This window comes from Melospiza georgiana, chromosome 1 (assembly GCF_028018845.1).
Source record: "Melospiza georgiana isolate bMelGeo1 chromosome 1, bMelGeo1.pri, whole genome shotgun sequence".
Lineage (NCBI taxonomy): Eukaryota > Metazoa > Chordata > Aves > Passeriformes > Passerellidae > Melospiza > Melospiza georgiana.
Window position 1 is genome coordinate 63436460 of NC_080430.1, and position 19697 is coordinate 63456156.

Consider the following 19697-nt stretch of genomic DNA (forward strand, 5'->3'; position numbering starts at 1 on the left):
CAGGGCCAGTGCTAGGTCATCCAGAGTTCAGATCTCAAAAAAACTCATCATGGTGCTTTGCCAAGATGACCAATATTTCTGAAGCAGTTGCTTTTGAAATAATTTTAATATAACAGACTTTAAAGCATGTCTATATTCAGTATTGGTGCTGGCCCTTGATATAAAAACCTTATCTCTCCTCCTCCCTTCCTGACCCACTATTAAATACAATTAAGTCCCCTTTCTTTTCAATGTTTTATGCTTTCTTGGCAAAGATCAGGATGAAAAGCCTATCAGAAAGCAGAGAATGGAGGAAGAAGGATGAAACACAGCAGGAGAGCTGTGCCCAAAGCTGATGATTTGAACAAAATTTAGCTTACAGTTAATTCACAGCAGGATTTTTGTAATGTCCTTTATCACCTATGAAGCCATTTCCTCATTATTCATTATCATTACACATAAGACAAGGAAAGATGTTTCTGCATAAAATGGAAAACCACTAGCATAGAATCAAAAACCACAAAGGCTCAATGAATTTTAGAAAAGTAACAAATTCTTCCTTCTCTTCACTAGGGAAAAGTAGTGATACTATATCTCACTGAGGTGATCTGTAGCAAAACCCCTGAATATCCTGTGCAAAACTCCCTCCAGACTTGTCAGAACTCCTCTCAGAGAGAAATGACGAAGTCCCACCCAGCCTGAACCCTCCAGTTCTCACTCTTATATCACATAGAGTGCACATTTATGGTCCCTGTCTGCCCTGTTACATTTTAATATGGGGAAGTCATCTACAAAGAATAAGAGGAAATAGGATAATACACATTTCAACTTTGCTCCTTCCTGGAATCCACTGCTAATACATTTCAGCCTCAAAGTGTACCAAAAGCATTTAGCTTATTGGTATTTTTCAAGTCATGGGTAGTAGAACAATTTTTAGTCAAGAGTCATCAAGATCTTCCATAGCACTCGTTTCTAATAATACATGATGGAAAATTTGGTTTCACCATCACAGACAAGAAATCTGCCTCAGTCGTTAAAGAAAACGAACTCATGAAGCCAAGAGTCAAAACTATTTCAGAGGCAGCCACAGGTCAACATGACATTTCCTTTATCTGATCTTGGATTCTGCTTGTACGCGGCAGAAATAAAAACATGCTGATAATATTTGTGATACCTTACTATTAGAAGTTGCATTTGTGTGCACCTGTGAGAAAGCACAGACAGATTGTAAACCATTAGCTGCCTTTGCCAGCTGAAGGAATTTACTTTGCCAGGGAATGGGAGTCTGAAACCGCCTCCACAGAGAGTTCTAGAAGCTCGCTAAGTCAGGGGTATGTGGTAAAGGCAACATGCAAGAAATCAGGTTTCTGTATTTCTACAAAATAACATTTTGAGTTTCAAGGACAAAGCCAAACTTCTGTATACTGATGTCAAAACAAAGACAATTTACCTATACATAACAACTGCATTGCAGACCCTGGCCATTAAACTTCATCCCTTCTTTTAATCCCCTGTACTATGCACTTTTTTCAACTGACTGTTACTTCTCATTTGACCTGTTTAACCTCACTGTTTAATCTTTCTACTCCCAGACCACTTCTGCTGCTCTCTCAGCTCACAGACAGCCTTCCATTAGAGCTCTTCTCAGCCTGGAGGAATGTTAATTGTTGTACAAATCACCCTGTAAAAGTGAGTATCATGAAAAAGAGCTGAGCAGCAGAAACTCAACCACTAGTCAAACACATTCAGCTTTTTCCATCATTGAACAAAATATGAAGACAAGTCAAAACCAGAAGTTTTGTTTTCAGGTAGAAAAAAAGGAAAAATGCAACACATTGGGAAAAGTTGAACATGGTAAAAAGAACACATCTTTGGAGATGGTACAGCACAATACAAGTAAGCAAGGAAACCACAAACAGAAATCTTGGCACAGATTAAACTCCAGAAAATAGATATGTTTTTTTCAAAAAAATCTTAGCGAAGGGGTTTATTTTTCCTTATTGTGCTAGTAATCATTTAGCCCAGCTTCTTCTTTCATGTACACGCTATGAAAAAAAAAAAAAAGGTACAGTTTTATAGTATAGTATAGTTCTGGTAACTTCAACAGCTCATCATGAACTTCAGTTAAACACACAGGGAGGGGAGGTGGACAAGAGCACTCTCCTGCTCATGCACTCAATGCATGATCTGTGAGGACAAGCACTACTGGGAACAAGTCACAGAGTAGCTGGGGATAAAACAGCAATGTCAAGAGAACTCACGAAATCAGCAAAAAACAGAGAGGCCCACCAAGGTTTCCACAGAGAAAAAAATCAAGAAGAAGTATTGAAGCAGTTTTGGGAGACCCAGTAGTTAGTTGTAAACCTTTTTTAAGCTCAGCTGGAAAAGCAAACAGCAGCAGGAGATCACAGGAACCCTTACACCAACTTGCTGCAACTGCAACGGTGTGGCCTCTTCACTGGGCTGAATCCTCAGCCTCTGCCTCCACTTCCTCCCACCATGAAAACCTAAATGCTCTTTGTGGCCTCTAAATGGACTTTGTGGCCTCTCTGCAGTCCAGCTGAAAGTAATTTGCTCTTCCATTTCTCTCCAGCTACAAGTACTGCACCAGAATTTTAGATTGCTTCTGAGTTTGAGGATGAAAAAAAGGAGCTCCTGTCTCCTTTGGAGATGGTACATCTCCTGCTGCAATCCACAAGCTGGAGCAGATCAGGGGGCCAGATCTGCAGCTCTGACCTGAGTGTGAGGCTCTTACAAAGACTTGGGACATCAGCATCAGTGAAGAGGCAGAGGGTGAAAGAACATGCTACTAGCATGGCCTTTCCTGTACTCTTATAATGAATGATGGCTCGAACAGAAACAAATGTCCAGTCACTCAAGGAACAACTTCCTCATTCCTTTCACTTTTAGAGAGGGCTTTATTTTAATAATCTTTTTTAACTGCTTAATGGGAATCCAGGATATCTGCTGTACTTCAATTCTCTACATTTCCCTTGATTACAACAGCACCTCCCTACACAGAACTCACTGCACATCCTATTCAGGAGCTGACATATCAGTATTTTGGTGGGTTCTGACAGAGTTTAACTTTTTCCCTTTCATTTTCTTCCTTTAAAGTCTTAAAAGAAATAAATCTATCATCTTCTTACTATAAATACAGAAAAGCCCTACAGGTCATAGGTTTGCTACCACCTAAGGGTTTTCTAGAAAGCTCAATGTTGTATGGTCAGAAGTGTGTTTCCTGCCCAGAAACACATGGGGCTATCAGAACTAACTTCACAGACCAATTCCCTCCCCTCACTGACAATTCACACTGATACTATTTTGCCCCCAGAGGATTAAAACCAGTATGAACTCACCCTCCCCAAAAGGAGTAATTTTTATCCTGTGTTGATCCTACTGTTTCATCAATCACAGAGTGAGAGAATGCAGGCAAAATTCTGTGCATGCAAAGGGGGTTTAAATCCCTCTCTCCTACTCTGAAGATTTTTATTGGTGTTATAAAATCAGAATATCAGCTAGACTGTTTTTTTCATCATGTCACTTGCAGACAATCAGTTGTACCTGATAACAAGCTGCCGTAACTCTTCCTTTCAGAATCCAGGACTGTCCAGCCTAACCTTGAAGGGGGAAAGTAAAGTAAATGGCGTCTCTCTTAGGGTTTGCCTTCAAACTGGAAACAAGGGGTAGAAATGACTGGGAAATGATGCATGGAGATGTGAAAACATGAAGAAAACATTCAAACCTCTTCCCAGGTAACTTTATAAGAGACGATTTCAGACTTGAAAGCACTGCCTTGATTAAGCTACATCCACTAAAAGAAAAAAAAAAAACAAAACTTCAATCAAATCAAGTGACTGTGGAAACCTCTTTTAAATACCACTGCCTGCAATCTCATAGAGTCCCAGGCAAAGTTCCCAAAGACTTCAATAAAACATTTGTCTGGGATAAGGAGTGCCAGATTTGGCCCACTTTAATACATTAAGTCTGTGGTAGGTGAAAAACTGAAACATGCAGCAGTTATGAAACTACCCTCATAGCCAAGGAGATAAGAGAAAACAGCACTCATCCTTCTCCACAATGGGAACATGCAGAGGGTGGATGGGAAATTTAAAGAGGAGAAGGGAGCAGGAATTTGAGGATAAAAATTATTTAATATCCTCCCAGTGTGGGCTGGAAAGGATTGTGGTATGCCTGTTAGAGAAACTGGCTGGAGTGTAAGGCTGAGAAAGTATTCAATGGGTTTGTGTGAATGTGTGTGTGTGTGTGTGTGTGTGTGTGTGTGTTGTGTGTGTGTGTGCGCGTGTGAGAGCGTGTTAAGGGTCGGGTCTGTGCAAGTTCACAAAGTTTATTCCATTCCCCTGCCAACTCTTCCGGGCCTGAGACAAATACAGATAACCTTGGCTTAACCCAACTTCAAGCAAACCTTCCCTTGTCACCCTCACCCTCAATTAGCAACTTTCAATCCAAAGTGCCTAAAAATAAACTATGAAATCACTTCAGTTACAGCTCTAGTAATGCACTTTTCCATAAACTTCTCCATGGCACTGGACTGATTCAAATACCATTTGCTAAAAGACAAATAAATGTATGAGAGGGGTGTTGTGGTTTAACTCCCCAGGTTTCTGCAGAACAGTTTTTCTACCCCACAGCAAACAAGGTACTCCAGAGTGCATTAGTGTTACCTGCTGTTGCTTAAAGATGAGCAATGCTAAAATAGCTGGTTGGATTGCTTTTCAAACAAGACTGGTTTCTTGCTCAGCACAACACTGTTATTTAATACACGCATTTCATCATTTCAGGACCTTTTTTCCCTCCCTGTCCCCCAGCTGGGAACATCCATACTCATGGCAGTCTCCAATATCAAGACCACCCAGATTCATCTTCGTCTCTCAACTGTCTGCCTCTGCTGCACTGCGATAAAAATCTAGACAGAGCCTTTATTATTATTTTATCCAGAACTTGTCTAAACCTTCACCTGCAAAACACTGACTCACTCTGACTTTAACTACCTGAAGAATGCAAAGGAAGATAAATTAACTCATAGGCATAGAAACTCAACAAGCAACAGCATAAACTTGCTAGTCAAACAATGAAAGTTAGAGCAACAACAGAAGTTTTTAAAAAAGATAAAAAGAACTCAAGTCCTAAAAACAGAAGCCAGAGGAAGCTTGGCTGATCTGTTCCTTTTGCCATAGTTCTAGTTTATCAGATAATAGCAAATAATATTTAATTTATTAGTGTCTCATCAATCCCAAATTATAAGCTTTGAATACTAAATAATCACCACCAAATGCACATAATTTTAGGCAAGAGTCTCCTAAGAAAACAAGATATTCACAAATAAACAACTCTTTCACCTCAGATCTTTGTAGAGAGGAAAGCTGATGTAAGCTACAACATTCCAAGTCTTGGTAAAAAGCTGGTGGATTGCTAAGTAACCACTTAAAGCTTATCAAGTGAAGTTTAATGCCGCAGCACATTTGATTTTCCCTCATGTCTGCTGCATCAGCCCCCATTGCCAAAGCTCAGTGACGAATTGCAACATCTCTGTTTGAGTGTAATCACATTGGTCAGAGTCACAAAAGATTCTGGCGAGTGTTAGGAAGCAGGAAGCAAAAACCACTGCCTTTCATTCTGACAGCTAGGTTTCTGTGTCTGGAAGAGCCTCCTGCCCGAGACTATTAGCAGGTCATGTTTTAATGCCCACCACCTTGATCAGTGGAATGCCTCATATCGGTGGCAACATTCAAAACTTTCCTGTTGGGAAGGAAGCTAACAGTGCTGTCCCTCTAAAAGACAGTGTTGGGCATTTGAAAAGACAGAGGAACCTCAGAAAAATAGGTATTCAAAACCTAAACGTGACCATTCATATTACAGGAAAACTTCCACCCATCATTTTGACACTTCATACACCAGTGTGATAAGATTATCATACCAGAAAGAGCATGCTACATTAGCACACTGAAAGTAAGTACTTGAACAATTTTCTTCCAGACTTCACATGTCATTGAAATTTAGCAAATATTTACCATGTTTTGGATGCTCTAGAAGTCAAAATGTTTAAATTTTCACCATCATAAACTACAACATAATATCAAAAGGCTAAGGCAAGTACCATGACAGCATAAAATACTTCTATAGGCTTATCACAAAATTTGCTTTTGCTGAATTGTCATCAAATAGGGAATTTACACTTGCAATCCCCATTCCCAATTTGAGTAAGAGGGCAGCTGCTCCAGACTGTGAATGTCCCAGTGCCCCAGCTTCAGGAGAAAGCCAAACAAAACACATTTAGTGGGGCAAGTCAGGAATTCTCTGGTTTCATCCTCAGCAGTAGAAATGTAATTTTCTTTTGCGTTGTTTGGACTATCATGAGCGGTCATCATTTAAAATTCCACTGTAAACCATATTACAAAAGGCAATTGTGGTAATAAATTAGTATAATAAACTTTAGAGTTTACCCACTGCCAACCACACTTAATTTCCTTTACAGGTGAAGTTAATTACTTCATATCAGCACTGGTTTTGCAAGAAGACAACCAATACATGATTATTAATTTGTGGCACTTTGGGGGGGGTGGGGTGAGAGAAGGAGAGAGATAGGCACTGTTCCCTGTTATGCTTTCTCAATCAATGCTTTTCACCCCTGCAACTCAGTCTTCTTAAGAAAATTAATATGGTTGAAAGTGTTTGGAATAACACCTCCATATGTAAATGAGAAATGCTGATTTCTTTCAACAGAAAAGAGACATACTTCTACACCAAGGTTTTCTCAAGGAAGTAAGTCCTCAGCTGCACAAGGCAAAGCAAAAAGAAGTATTTAGCATATTTTTGCTTGCAACATAGAATGAGTTGACAAACACACAATAGGATTTCATGCAACCCTGAATCCAAAGTAAACATTAAGGAAAAGGTGATCATTGGAGGATTTAATTATTTATCTTTTTTCCTCCAGTAGCTACATACATTCTGACTCTTTTCTATACATTTTGTCCTTGCATTTAGCATTTTGCATTTTGGGAGGAGAAAATACAGCAGTGTTCGAAATAATTCTCTGCAATTATTCATTATGATTGTGGGAATAAACAAGCATTTCAACTGATTAGAAAACCTCAGTGAAACCAACTTATCATTTTATTAATCCTTCATTCAATTATAGTAAACAAGTAGGCTTCATGTGAGGTTAGCTCCAGGGTTTACTCAAGTCACATCTGACATGAATGTTTTACCCAAATGCATTATGCAGTGATTTTCATGACCTTCCTTAGGGGAAAAAAAAAAAAAAAAAATGGCAACTCAAATGAATTGGGAAAGGGAGGCTTTGTGTTTTCACAGTCCTGGGAAAAACTTGGGGTAGTTTTTCTACCGCAAGTAGAAGGAAAAAAAAAAAAAAAAAAAAAAAAAAAAAAAAAAAAAAAAAAAAAAAAAACCCCGAAACAATAAAAAAATACTACTCCCTCTAGGAGTGATGCAGGATTCCCAGACCTCGCCTGAGCAGACAGAGCAAGTCCACATGGCTCCCAGATTTGCTGCTATTTCACAGGCCCTAGCTAAGCCCAAAACCAGGAAAAATACAGCAGGCCTGCTCCATACTGATTGCAGCCCTGGGCTACATGCTGCTCTAGCTGTTCCTTGTAGAGTCAAGGTGATCAAAAGCCTGCTACCTCCCAAAAAACCCCAGCACATTTATCACTACAGGTATTCCTCTACAGAAGAAATTATTAGTTTGAAAAAGTGGGGACAAAGCAAATATACCGCAATTATAAAATATTCCAGTGAAATGCAATACTTTCTCAAACTGCTTCAGCAAGTAGAAAGACAGGTTTTCAGGAATTTTAGATTTTTCACCTGAAGTGTTAGAGCCCAAACAAAAAAAGCACTGTTCTGCAAGGGCAGGGAAAAAAAGCCATTAAGCAAAAGCAGTTGAATTCCTTAAACCAAGCTGCCTGACGGGGTAAAAGTAACCAGCAGGTAAAATGATTAAGTAACTTGCTTGAAAATATTATTTTTTAATAAATCCAAAATAATTTTCAACAGAAAATTCTAATACTGAAATATATATGCATTCATACATACACAAACACACACACATATGCATAAAGATTTAAAACTATTATCAGTGTAAGCTTCTTGCCCAAACAAGAACCAGCTTTAGTGGAAACATTCCTTCATCTTTTTACCATGTGCTGTCCAGGGCTTATCACAATTGCAACACAGTGAAAAGCCTTCTATAACACACAATTTCTATTCCATTTCCTACTTGTCAGGAACTTCATGAAAAAAAAAAAAAAAAAAAGATTGCCCTTATCTGTGTTTTCTCTATTGGCTACAACTTCTTTGCAGTCCATCAAAAACACTGCAAAAATGTCTCTTGCTACACTGCTCTAAAGGCTAATTTTTCATAGCAGAAATAGAAACAGTTGTGTGGAAGGTCTGTAAGACACAGTAGTTTCCTTCCCAGTGTACAAATGCTGGAAACAAACAGGAAATAGAGATTAAAATAGGATGATTAGAAATAGACTTCTAACACTTCTGACTCGAACAGAAAAATAAGCTTATTTGCAAGCAATGCTTTTCACAAAATACATTTGTTTTGTATGTAAATGTTCATTTTTCTTTTCTGTATATTAAGAAACAGTATTTTAACCAGAAGCCAAAATGTCAGCATTTAGTCTCAGCCTACTCTTTTTCATAGCCTAGGCTCCACTCTATTATATCAGATCTTCATACTTCCTATTTCCCTTACCAGAGGGATGAAACATTTAGCTGCAGGTGTATTCTGAACAGCATCCAAACCTACAGGGAAAGAGAGAGCTGCTCTCCTGTGGGACAGGGCTGCAGCAATCTGCAAAGCTGAGTTTGCAAACATACTGCAGGGTTAAGACAATAATATAACATGACACTACAAACAATGTCAAGTTGGAGATATTTGAATGCCAAATTCCCCAAGGGAATTTTTTGCTGGTCAATTAAAACGCACCCTGATATGGTGGGGAGCGTGAAGCTGCCCTTCACCTTCTCGTCTTTCTTTCATTTCTTTCTCATGATGCCAAGGTGTCGTCTTTGGCTTTCTCCTCTGCCTGCCTCCATACACCTTTGACTGGCTCAAAATCCTGCCTGTTTTAGCATTTTAGTGCCTTCCCTTCCTGCTCTATTCGTAAAACCAAAACACTCACCCAGTCCCTCATTATTGTTGCTGAGATGAAAGATAATCTCTTTCCTTCTGGCTGTGACAGAAGCAATCTTACCCCCTAAAATCCATTCAAAATGCAAAAATAATTTTTTCTGGATTACTGCCTCAAGCACATTACCCCTATTTCATCCTGCCATTCCTCCTACTGACTCCCCCTTTTTCTACTACATTAAGCACAAATTGCTTGCCTTCATCTTAAGAGTTGTTCTTAGATGATGACAACGGATCCAACTGCCCTACACATTCACTTAAAACCCAAGTAATGAAGCCTAATAACAACATACAAAATCTCTTTCAAGAGGAGTAGCTAGCACTCAAACCTTGCACTTTAATAACCAATACAGTGAGAGTACACCTTCTCACAACAAAATCTCTGGCACACGGATAAGGTGCTCTCCTCTCTTTGCAGTTTGAGCCCAGCAAAGACTTTTAAAACAACTGAACTTCTGAACCATTTTATAACAAACTACTGGGCTTCTAAAAGAGCCATTCTGGTATGTGGGAAGTGCTGGGGGATCTTCTTGGTAAGAAATGCACTCCCAGAAAACCTCACAAAAAATGGCATGGTGGTATTTCAAGTCCTTCCTCTCCCTCAGACTGAGTTTACTCAGGGAAAACTTTCAACTTCTGTGATACACAGTGTAATTTTATCAAGCTAGTAGAACTTCAAAAGAGGTAATTCAGGCTCTAGGAGACACACTTCACTACGTGACAGTGCACAGGTGTTTTTTCCACAATAAGTAAGGTCCACTGCATGTAGGTATTTAAAATCAATTTTTGTGACCATCCCTAAACCTTCTGCACCTAATGCTCAAAATAAGGGGAATAAGAGTTCAGAGGGACAACATGTCATTTCAGTTTATCTCCAAACCAGGCAACTGAGACCAGAATGATTTTCAAGTTCTGCACATCCACCACACCCACAATCCAACCCTCTGGCTGGCCAACCTCCAAGAACACATCAGGTCCCCAAACCTTAAACCTGCCTGACCCGGCTTGAACAGAAAGGAAATCCAAAGTGTTCATATAGAAACACAACTAGGACGTATTCTAACATGGTTTCCACAGATCATTTTAGGAGGTGGCATAGCCCAACAACTGGAAAAGTCCAAATATATTAAGGTAACACTTAACATTATTAAATGGGTTCAAAAAATCCCAACAACTAATGTTCCTTTATTATGTACTTGAATGAAAACTTTAAAGATAAATACCAAAGGAAAAAAAAATCTCCAAGTAAATGTATGAATGTATAGATTGTGCACCAAAGAAAAGCTTCCACCCAGGAACCCTTTTAGAAGACAGCACATTTCACCTTTTAGTCACACATCTCACCAGCAGGCTAATTTTCATATACTGAGACTTGAGTAAAACACTTCTACACAGAACTTAAGAAAAAGAACCTCTCTTTTGTTAAGGATAGTGGGGAATTGGAATAATTTACCAAGGACAACTAGCAAATTGCTGTTACTGGAGGTTTCTACAAAGAGTTTCTGAGTCAATTGCCTCTCAGAAATTATACAGGGCTGTTACAAGCTCAGGTACAGAGAAGGACGTGTTAGGCTGTTTTCCATGACCCAGTGCAGCGCTTGAAATTTTTGTCAAAGTGCATCAAAAGCTGGGGAAGTCTTAGACTCCCCAAAATAAAAACAAGATGATAGAAAATGATGAAATCACTGGATCAGCACAGCATTCATATGCCTGCCCAGCCTAGGAGCACTCTGTAAAGCATAGTGGGGGCTTTACTACTGTCATGTCCTGCTCTGATAGGGGAGATGTCCTCCTCTGAACCTTCTCAGACCTGTGGTATATGCCCTGTATCTTTCTGCCCTACTAGGATCCAAGATGCTCACAAGGTCAAGCAGGCCGCTTGCTTTGTTTAAAAATCAAAATAACCTCTTCGGATACTCCTTGTGCATTTCCTGCCCTTTGGAATAATGGTGTAGGAAACAAGCTGTTATCCTGCTACCTGCCTCTCCTTCATGTCAAGTGTGCCATGAGATCCAAGTGGTACTCCTATCATTTCCTTCTAAGTCCTGTATATGCTGCAGCCCAGTATAAACCAAAGATGACATTCTCATTTTGTTGGATCAGGGTATGTGATTTGGGAATTTTTTTTAAAAAGGAACCAAAGTTTGCTTTTGAACGCCCAGACAAATTTTTACTTCAAGGCTATTGCAAATGACCTTGCATTCAAATTACCCGTTTCAAATTTACTGCATCCCTGCTCCTAATTTTTGTGTGTCCCATTACCCAGAAGTTTTCATAATTCTGAAATGATTCTGTGAAACTGCCAACCTGCAACATATTATTCCTGTCCATAATTTACTTAGCAGAGTTAGAAAAGTCAAAGCCCTTGAATCTAGCAAGAGAAGGGAAAGGAACAAGAAAAGTGCTGCTAGCAAAAAGTGTCAGCAGCACAAAGAAAACCAGGGGAAATGTGGGTCCTTCATGTGAAAAGGCCAAGAGACCTGGTGGCAAAGGACATGGATAAAGCTGAGGTACTTCACTGTTAAGACTTGCTTTCAGAAATCCCAGATCCTTGAGACCAACAGGAAAGTCTGGAGAAAAGAAGACTTAACTGTGTTGGAGAAGGATCTAGTTAGGATCAAACTTAAGCCCTACCTGGTCAAGCCTTGGGGTCTAATTGGATTCACCCAAAAGTGCTGAGAGAGGCGGTCAATGCCATTTTGAGGGTTCCCTCAATCTACAAAAGGTCACAGCAACTGGCAGAGTTTCTCAAGGACCATAAGAAAACAAATGTCACTTTGAGAAGGGCAAGAAGGACAATCCAAGCAATTAGAGATCAGCCAGTCCCCACTTCAATCCACAGGAAGGGGATGAAGCAAGTAATCTTGGAAAACATTTCAGAGGGATTTCAGCAAGCTGAAGTGGCGGGAATCTTACAAAGTTCAAAGAGAAATGACAAGTCACCCCTGGGCAGGAATAATTCCAGTCACTTCTGTAAATGAAGGAGACCAAGAAAGCTGAAACTGCTCAGTCTGGAAAAAAGACTACTTGGGAGAGCTCACACAACCTCTCACCAGTGAGGGCAACGTGGGATGGGTAAGGAGGGAAGACAGGAATATTGACACAAATCTCAAGACAATTCCAAGTAACCATGGGGGATACCTCCTACTAGAAGCACAAGAAAAGCCTAAATCTGAAGACTTTAGTATGAGGGGGGCCTTCCATCAAAAATTAAAGCTGTCAGCTTAGGATTAGGGAAACTAATATATAACTGCAATGATGGTAAATAGAAATGTCATAGACTTTATTAGATTCATTTTTTCTAATCATACAAAATATGTGATTTATGAAGACAGCAATTACATTAATATAGCCAAACAGTGGTTTGTTTAATTTTACACTGGCCTTGCTAAACAATTAGACTCCTTTATCTCAACATTTCTACAAAACTGACTCCATGAAACCACATCTATCAGCAGTAAACAGATTGGAATGATGAAGAAAGAAAGCTGGTTTATAGCAGCATGAAAAAATTTCACAGCTTAACATAGGATTACAGATTTCATGTGATATAAAGACAAAAAGTCAACAATAAACTAGTAATTTTTTTCTAACTCACCTCCCACATAAGCACAGAATAATCCTTACACAGAAATCTGGGTGTGAAGCACAGGACACTCATCTCAGGCAGTGAAAGAGTGTTTCCTACACATGTTGCAGAGACATACAATTCTTCATGTACATACATACACAAAGACTAGAGACACTTTTATCTCTATACCAATATACTAAAAATGCCATATACTATATGTACTAAGACTAGAGAACCTTTTTTTTTTCATATAAATATCTCCTGCTGATTAGAACAAATGCTTTGATAATCTAAGTGTTTATCCTAGCAGCAGGAAGGAGTGACAATTATAACACTCCCTCCTCACTTTCAGGCATAACAAATTTTGAAAAACTCCCCTGTTCCACTACAAAAGACTCTTGGGAGCATTTTCCTTCTATATACAAGCAAAGACTACACTAAACTGGCTGAAATAAAATAATGCATTTATGGTTGTATTCTCACAGGAACCAAGAATGCACATGGTAACATCAAAGATCATCCTTTACATTGTTTGTGATGATAAAAGTCAAATAATACATCTAATTGTGAAAAATGTCACAGAAAATGCAACACAAATACTCCAACAGAGGAGTCCATTAGAAAAGCTCAGTCCTTGATCTTTGCATTTACTTTCCTTGAAATATATTTGATAACCTGAACAAATAATCACCCAGTCAGCCTTGACCCAATAGTGCGTTAGGCACCATAATTGTCCTACTAATTAAACTGCTAAATAACTCATACAGAGAAAATAAACTTACTGTACTAGAAGTTAAATTTCGTTATTTTCTTAAGCCTTAATTCTTCAGCACTTTCAGCATGCAAAAATCACTCATAAATACTGGTTATTATGGGTGTAAAAGAGGACAGCACTCCTGCTGGGAACTCCATGGCTCTCAACTCAAGAATAAATAAAATATACTCAAAATAATGCTGCCGCTTATTTTACATCTCATGAATCTGGCTGAAAGAAGCACCTGTTTAGGAATGAAGAATCCTCCCATCCTTCTAAATCACTCACCACTGCTCAAAAAAAGATACTACAAACAGTAGCTCTGCAGCACTGGCATGTGCAAGTCAAATGCCCAAATGAGAGCTGGCAGGACCAAAATACAATGGAAAGAAAACATCACAGATTTCACTGAATGGTCTCATTTGCGTGCATCAATGAAAATCCCTGGAGTGACTAAAAGGCCTTTAGGCCTTTCATTACGGTCAGAGATGGAATCATAAAGCACAGGATTAGGTACATTCCTGGTTAATTTCATTTGTTAGTTGTGGTGGAGTTTTTTTAGTAGGTTGGTTGGTTGGCTTTGGTTTTTTGTGGTGGTGCTTTTTCATTTTTTGCTTGTTTTTTTAAGGGTGAGGAGTACATTTTTTTGGAGTTCTTTTTAAGATATCCAAAACATAGAATGATATTACTATTTTTCAATCCCAGATATCTAGGCAGATTTCTTTTCCAAGGTGTAAGCCAAGGAAACATGCCAAGGAAGATAGAAATTCCTGAATATTCTGAACTTGTTGGGTGGTAGTTAAATATTTAGATGTTGCTTTCCTCCTTGCTAGCCATGACTTCTTTTTTCCATCATTTCACTGGATTTAATTTTTTTCCTACAGAGTGATTTATGAAAAACAACAGCTAGCCAGCAGCAGCAGCAGCAGCAGCATGAGCTCCAGGTGTTAGGAAAAACCCCTACATAATTAATTTTCTCTTTGATATATTATCACTTCCCAAAAAATATTATGCTTGCAGATCCAAAGATCTATTTGCACATCCCAGCGCAGTTTTAATCCATGTGTAATATTTTCCTTTGTCTCAGGTGAGACCATATACCCCAAGAAATACAGATAGCAGGATTCAAGAATGGATTGTTTTGTGGCAACTAATAATATATCAAGTGGTGCTTCAAGACTGACACGGTCTGCTGGTGTTGTTTTAAGGCAGGATCTAGTAAAACAGATGGCATTGGACTTCAAAATCCTTTGTCAACTCAGTTCACCAATGAGCTGAACACTGATTTTCCATTGTTTTTTACAACCTCCAAGAAGTTACAAACATTCAAGTCTAAATTCAACTTCAAGGGGTATTTTAGGCCCCTTGGTAGTACTGCCAGTTTTAACATGTTCATATAACAGACCATATAATTCTGCAAGTTGATTCTCAGTGCCTATAGTGGCACTTGATGTTGGGATGTTTTTTTGTTGGTTAGACTTTCTTACATAGATACCTGAAATTCATAACTACAGTAAGTTTATTTTTCTTCATGGTGATATATGCTTCTCCTAAATAAGTATTCAGGTATTACTTATATGCAATTTATCATCTGCAAAATGGCACCTCTTCCAGAAATATGGAAGCATTTTAAACAAAATTATCAGCTGCCAAAAGTTGACTGGGGCAGTGAATTTCCTTCTTATTCCAAGTATGAATACAGAAAGAGATCCAGCAAGGTGGGATACCTGAGGATAACTTGGCACTGTGGTAAATAATGAGCTGGAAAAAGTCATGCCAAGAGATCCTGGAAGCCTCAGAATGCATACTTAAATGGTCTTAAAAGCAGAATGGGATACATGGAAAGCTTTTATAAAGTTGCATAGCATTTAAATGCCAGAGGAAAGCACCAGATCTCCTGAAAAGCTGAATTCAAACTGAAAGTCCATATATTTTCTTTCTTCTTGAACCAAATATTTCCCAAAATGTGGTACACAAGTTTCGTCAAATGTATGTGCAGAGCAAGAACCTCGCTTCTGCGGTCCAACAAAGAACCAGGATCTTTCTGTCTCAACATGCAGCTCTGGGAACTGCATACAACCAACTCCAGCTGGGATAGGAGTAAGGTCTATGTCCCCATCTTTGCAAATACCACTGCGTCTGCCACCCACAGTCCACACTCCAAGTGTCCCTGGAAACTTCTGTTTCAACCTCAAAAAATCCATATATAAAATTCCAAGTATGCAATCCACCACAATATTTCCATGATGATTTTTTTCCATCTTTCTGGTAATTTTTTTTAGATCTATCAGCATGATCAGTATGTCACATTGTTAGTGAAAAACAGCTTTCTTCCCCTGCTCTTTTTGAAGAGACAAAGTTAAAAAAACATTCCTACTTTGAACAAAATGCATGCAGCAATGAAGACTTACAGAAGTCCAGTTTCCAAGATGTGTTGTTAAAAGCATTTACATAAGCACTGAGAAGCTATATAATTATATCCTTATCACTGGAATAACTGTTTCAAAGGACAGGCAGAACATTCTACTTTACAGATAAAAAGAGAGAGAGAGAGAGAGAGAGAGAAACACCTTCTTCCTTTAACACAGCTCCATTTTTGAAAGCTGGCAGATATTTCATTTGCAGCTTTCTATTGAAGAATGATCAAGTTGGAAAGATGCTGCTGGCAGTAGCTCTGAAAGAATGAAGAACATCAAAAAACAGCACACCTTCTTTTTTAATCCTAACACTTTCAAATTGAAGGAATTAAGATTCCATTATTCCCCCTCTGAATCTAAACAAGGGCACTTTGAAGCAAGAACCAACTAAGATAACTCATTTCATATCCCAAGTGCTCTGTGCGTAAGAGATTGCTTTCTGCATTCTTGAAGGAAAAACCCTCTGAAGGACAGGAGCTGGCAGAATAAGGCAACAATATCCAGGACAGTAAAACATGAAATGTACACAATGAGTGCCCACACTGCACCTTTGAGACATCAATGTACAATCCACATCCCAGCAACCACAGAGTTTGTGTCTCAGTCTTTCCCTGTGCTTTGCCCACCCCCATGGAAGATCTGACCATCTCAACCCACTGAGGAAACCCTGCCATCGACAGCACTCAGAGAAGGTGGCAGAGGCACAGAAATCCTCTTTCTGTGAAAAAAGCTTTCATGAAGTTTTGCATTGTAACCCAAATCAGTGGCAATATTCCTTCCCTCTGGAAGAAGGTTATCAGGACTTCATTTTATTTTCTTCAGCAGCTGAGAAATATTTCAAAACGAAATGAAAACTGGCAAGTGCAGAAAGCAAACACTCTCCTTCACCCCCCCTGTAACACATGCAGCTGTTTAAGGATAGCACTATACTATATTGCAATTTTTGACATAATTTGTTTCCTCCTTTTTTACCACACAGAAAGTTTGGAGACTGGAGAGAAAAAGTGGGTGGTTTTGGCCTGAAAATAAATAAAAACTCTGTCAGAAAGAAGTTCACATAAAACCTTCCCAGAATTATGTATAGGTTGCATGTAGAGAAGAGGTAGCCGCATGCTGAAAATCTGAATAGTCCATTTTTCAATGAATAAAGTCTTTTAAAACATAATAATATTGAAGGGAGGGGGGGAAGAAAGGGGGGAGAGCAGAGGTGGGAGAGAAGTAGGAAATCAAACTACACTTAAACATTGCAGTTCTAAGCATGATTTCATTCAAAGACAAACTGGGCTGCAGTGTGTATTTTTAGCTCCTAAGTGGGTGCTCATATGCCATATGTAGCTTTTTATCACAAAGTGTGGTGTCCTAAATATAGGCTTGTGCTCCTGTTCACGGCATAATTGTGGAAATCCTTGCTCCAGTCTGAAACCACAGGGGAAGCAGCAGCTCTTAGCAGCAATGACTCTGAGGTTAGAAATCCTCCCCCAAAAGCCTGGCCAACTTTCTACAAGACTTGTATTAAGTCAAAACTTAAAGGGTTTTAAGGATCCTTTATTCAGTGCCCAGATTTTCTTTAATCACAGCTCATTTGCTTCCTTTGCCAATGCTTCCTAAATTCTCTCTCTCTCAAGTCTTTTCTGCTAAGATAGCCCTGAGAAGGCTGTCTCTGGTGTTTCTCAGGGGAGGGGTGTGTAAAGGAGACATGGCAGCTGAAACTGTTCACAGAACCGTAACAGTACCATCACAGAGAGGACCTCTCTGAGAAAAAAACATAAACAGCTTTTAACACAAGGATTGGGAAAGAATAGATCACTAGGACTGGAACTAGGTGGAGGAGTCTGGCAAATTCAACCTTTCAGAAAAGGAATGGCTCTATTTGGAGCAGGGATACAGCCAGTGGAAACATCTGCCTTTTTTTTTTTTTTTTTCTTCTGTCTCTCTCTCTTTTTTTTTTTTTTTTTTTTTTTTTTAAGTAGGCTCAAATAACCCAGTAGAGAGAGGAAGCAAATAAAAGAACTGGCTTAAAGGTTAGACCACCAACATCAATGAAAGGAAAGATCTCTACTTGTCTACAGTTTCCTTTCTGTTGCCTACATTTTAACATAAAAGCTATAAACAACCTTCACTTAACTGCTTGCTTGCAAAGCAATATTCACCTCTGTGGCTCCCCAGAGCTGCTGCCGTGCTGTAGGAAAGCCTTGTGACAGGCTGTGAAGGGCAGAGGGAGAGGGGAGGAGGAAGAAATGGCAGAGAGGAGCATGGACCCTCCAGATGTGAAATGTTAATGACTCTCATGCCTCCCACCCCAGCCATCCACAAGAGCCAGTGTGACCTTGAGCCCTCTGTAGTGCCTCAAACTGCACCTGCGTGGCATTAAGGGTCCTGATAGTGAGTGATAGCCCTGCCAGCTCAGGCTGAAACAGCTTTCATCAGATCAAAGAGCAGCAGCAGCAGCAGCAGCAGGAGGAAGAAAAAGCAGCAGAAGGAAGAGCAGAGCAGTGCCTTCCCAGCTGGAAAGAATAAGCAATAATATTGATTTAGGTTGCTAAACTTGTCCAAGGCACCGCCTGCAAAAATCTGTGCATGAAATTGTTATATGTATGTTTGGATCACTGTTGGTTGCAGCTCACCCAGGAGCTACAGCCTGACAGACATGTATCTGGACTGTAACTCAGAAATGTCCCCCATGCACTTTGTAATTACTTTTCCACCTCCTTTTGAATCAGCAAGTTTGTGGTAGCTGGCCATTTGAAATTCAGAAGTATTTAACTAAGAATTTTTCTAAGACATCCATCAGGCTGCTTGTTTTTTTCTAGTCCTAAAAAGAAGTCCAAATTTTGCTAGTCCTAAAAAGAATCTGTAACATAATATCATTCAAAATGTTCCTGAGTAGTCATGTGAGTTGAGTTTGCCATGATTTTTTTAGTCCATTGGAAATATAGCTCCTGCAACTACACAAGGGGCTACAGCGTCATTTGAAAACTCCCTTCTGGTCAGTTGAGGGAGAGAGATTGCAGAAAGGGAGATTTTATTACAAGTGGAAGAAAAGTATTGAAATAACCAATTTCCAATATATTTCTACTTATACAGTCAAATTAATTCTACCGGAAGGCTTTGTTTGAAAACAACATTTTCAAACTTTCAGAAAAAAAACAATGCTATCACTAGATTACAGTGAGAGGCATAGAATGTGAAAAGATCCAATTAATCCTAAAATTCAAGAGGTTATCCTTTTTTCTTTTTTTTTTTTTTTTTTTTTTTTTTTTTGTTCTCTTTGCATCCTTTATTAAGAGCAGACTGTCACTTCTTAGAATTTCTATTTCCACTCAAAAGTGTTAGAAATATTGACTGGTTTGACCTGCATGTCATGGAATACAGGCATGCTTAATAAAATAACCTTGAAATGCATTCATAATCTTACAATTCAGCACTCAGTAGGAAAACACTGTAGTACTCACACACTGACCTAGATTCAAGAAGAACAGTGGATAGAAACCTGAACATTTCCACAAAGCTACCCTTTAATCTACTCATCTGCATTTATCCATCCTCCCAAATACGCACTCCGCTTCTCTAAGCTTGCAATCATAGCATGTGAGACATAAACACTTCTCTCACCTATTTTATCAGCAAATAATTCAGAGGAAAGTCAACTGCTAACACACTGGTGTTAAGAGAAAAATCAGAGAGGGAGAGCACAGGTGCACATTTATGTATGCTGAGACAAAATACCTACAGGCTCAGGAAAAGGCCTAGATGTCCTCCAAAACTCAAAAAGTGCAATAATGCCCTAAA